A 3,617-nucleotide genomic window follows, 5' to 3' on the forward strand; every position below is an offset into this window, starting at 1 on the left:
TCTTATCTGATGCTGCTGGAAATATGTTGATGTTTTCTTCTGGTTCGCCCATAAAAATGCATGCCAACCCGCCTGTAGATCATGTCCTTCAATCATTAATATCCTTTCATTATCCAAGTTTATCCAATCTTTGATCCATAACAATCCTGCCGCATAATAATAGATTTCCCATTTAGGGAGTCCAAGACCCCCTCTACTCATTTCAAGAATGTGAGATAAATATCGAAAAAGAGCTGTGGAGTCCTGGAGAATGATGAGAGAAGCGTCCCATGAAATGTTGAATCAATCTCTTTCAGACTGTAGTGGTGATCTGACGAGGTTGAATTATTCAGAGTACTTCCAGTCCAGAATAATAGCAGAAAAACATTGAATAAAGGCTCAAATTGTAATGATTTTTTCTCTGTTTCTGCAGCTTCATAGATTCCTGAAAAACTTCCAACATCACAATATTTCCAGAGATGGGATTTATTTTGATGAAAATGGAGTTCCTCTTGGTGACTTTGACATAATGCACTGGACATCATTTTTGGAAAAGTCTGATGCAGGGGTGAAAATTGGGAGTGTAGAAAGAGAAGCCTCCTCAGAAGTCAAGATTTCCATCAATCAGAGTGCCATTCAATGGCCAACATTATTTAACAAAGTAGTTGCTGCTGCTTGGTTTTTGCTCTTCTATTTACCTCCATATATGCAAACTTTTCTTTTCAGAAATAATATTTATTGAAGTTAATTGAGATGACTTACAAATAAGTCATTAATTTATTAGATAACATTTTATTTTAGAGGTTTTTCAGTAATCTATCATACATTGGAACCTGCTGTACCAGGTTGTATTATGGGATTTGCAATCTACATTATTAAACTGGAATACGAAGCCATAATATACAGTATATCGAATCATCTTGTTCTCAGTAAGAGTAAATCCAAAATGTATATGGAGATTCTCGGTCATCAACGTCATTGTTGTGCCAAAGGTGCTTTTTCAAAAGGCACCTGGAGTTTATTTTTCCTTGAAGACATTTCGTTCTCATACAAGAAACTTCTTCAGTTCTGACTTAATGGTGGAGGATGGAAGGATTTGGAACTGCTGAAGGACTATGTTGTAAACAGGATATAGATTCAGAAGTTCCAAGATTCCACACCCATTTGCACTATTCAGGTGACCCTCCAAGTAGCCTTAACAACTCTCAGAAAGACTGCTAATGACCAGATGACTGCAAGGAATATAAATCCTTTCATCCTCCACCATTCAGTCCGAAGTGAAGAAGCTTCTGAGATGAAAAGCAAAATGTCTTCAAGGGAAAACAAAGACCAGTTGCCTTTTGAAAAAGCACCTTTGGGAAAAATCGAGAATATGATATCTTTCTCTTATGCAATTATAGCATTCTCATAAATGCCCTAAGGAGAAAAACTTTTTGCAATGGAACTTCTTTCCTTTGGAAAGAAGAATAAGGCAATGTCTGTTTTGGGATCTGCAATAAAGATTGATAGAGAAGGAGAATCACCTTTCATTTGCCACTTGCAAGCAGAGTAATTAAAACCCATGCCACCAGTTGATTTCACTAAGCCCTTTTAATTCATATATTGCCCTGAGTAATCTTTCTGTTTATGTTTAGACGGTGCCTTATTCAAGATGTACAGAAAGTTGTTCCCCAGGTTATGCCAAGCTTGTGAGAGAGGGAGCACCAGTTTGCTGCTTTGACTGTTCTCTGTGTATGAAAGGAACATTCTCTATGCAAGAAGGTATAGTAGGTGGCTCCAAAAAGAAAAAAAAGAAAGGAAAAAATCAGGATACAATCAATATTCTCTCTTGCTTTTTTAGAGTATTTGATAAAGAAGCAAGAAAAACATTAAATTTCTTGAAGGCATCCACAAACGTTTCAAAGATTGGGCACTATCACCAAATTTTGTATGATGATGTGAACATTAAAATAAATAATGAAAGGTTGTTGATTTCTATTGAGTAGTAATTTTCTTGTTTGGTTTCAGGCAAGAGGAGAAGTCTTTGAGAGCTGATAATCACATTTATCTTTAGCCTTAAAAAAAGAATGTCGAGTATTTTGACAAATGTTGTGTCATATGGATATCACTGGGCAGAAATATTATATTATTCCTTGAAAATGAAGTAATTGATTTTTGTTGTGGTTTTCATGCTCCTACAGCTGCAGAAACAGATACATGCTTATAATTTTTTTACAGATGCATCCCACTGTGACAAGTGTCCAGATGACCATCATTCCAATAAGAAGCGAGATCAGTGTGTCCCCAAAAGTATAAGCTTCTTATCCTATGAAGAATTGTTGGGATTCATCCTGGCTTTCTTTGCCATTGTTTTGTCCCTGGCCACTGCCTTTATTCTGGGAACCTTCATTAAATACCGAGAAACACCCATAGTCAAAGCCAACAACTGTCAACTCACCTACATCCTCCTGGTTTCACTCCTGCTTTCTTTCTTGACCTCTCTTCTATTCATTGGTCGCCCCATAAAAATGACTTGTTTTCTTCGCAAACCATTTTCAGTATTGTTTTCTCAGTTGCTGTATCTTCTGTTCTGGCCAAGACGGTAATGGTGGTGGTAGCCTTTCTGGCCACAAAGCCAGGCAGCAGCATGAGGAAATGGCTGGGGGAGAGTCTGGCCAACTCTATTGTCTTATCCTGCTCTGCTATTCAAGTAGGCATCTGTATGATATGGCTGGGAATTTTCCCCCCATTCCCAGATTCTGACTTCCATTCCCAACCAGGACACATCTTGTTGCAGTGCAATGAAGGCTCAGTTGCCATGTTCTACACTGCCCTTGGCTACATGGGTTTTCTGGCTGCCATTTGCTTCTTGGTGGCATTTCTGGCTCGAAAGCTTCCAGGGAGTTTCAATGAAGCCAAACTGATCACCTTCAGCATGTTGGTTTTTTGTAGTGTATGGATCTCCTTTGTACCCACCTACTTGAGCTCCAAAGGGAAATACATAGTAGCCGTGCAGATCTTCTCCATCCTGGCCTCCAGCCTGGGTTTACTAGTCTGCATCTTTATCCCCAAATGCTACATTATTATTCTGAGACCTGCCATGAACACCAAAGAAAATCTGATGATAAAAAGGCATTAAGTCTCCTGATGTTGGTGTTTATTTTTGTACAGTTTACATTCAGTATAAAATAACATACTTTAAAGTCATATGTTATGTGTTGTAGCTTATCATTATTTATTCCATGTGAATTTTGTATTATAATAATTGAGTAGTACCGTTGCTAAAACAACTCAAATTATTTGAAATAACTATATCCTTCAATTGCCACAATCTGAATTCATGTTAAATCATAAATATCATCAATGACATTAATAACATTTCTGAAACCAGGCCAGAGATGTTACCAGAGATGTTCTGACATAGTTTTAGATTAAATTAAAGACTATGGCTAATGATGATGTGTGTTTTTGTTGCTATATATGTTGGTGTTATGTTTTATTTTGGGGAATAATATTCTGACTTTAAAAAATAATTAATTTCAAATATATATTCGATTGGTCTCTTCTGGCTGGATAATGTAAGATAATAGATAGATAGATAGATAGATAGATAGATAGATAGATAGATAGATAGATAGATAGATAGATAGATAGATAGA

At 36.8% G+C, this 3,617-nt stretch overlaps 1 pseudogene; it reads left to right on the plus strand.

Annotated features, from left to right (window-relative positions):
- The window catches only part of LOC107285926, an 18,800-nt pseudogene extending 15,703 nt beyond the window's left edge, over positions 1-3,097 (plus strand).
- The last annotated feature ends 520 nt before the right edge of the window (positions 3,098-3,617 follow it).

The sequence above is a fragment of the Protobothrops mucrosquamatus genome, unplaced genomic scaffold, assembly GCF_001527695.2.
Source record: "Protobothrops mucrosquamatus isolate PMUCROS unplaced genomic scaffold, P.Mucros_1.0 scaffold_84, whole genome shotgun sequence".
NCBI lineage: Eukaryota > Metazoa > Chordata > Lepidosauria > Squamata > Viperidae > Protobothrops > Protobothrops mucrosquamatus.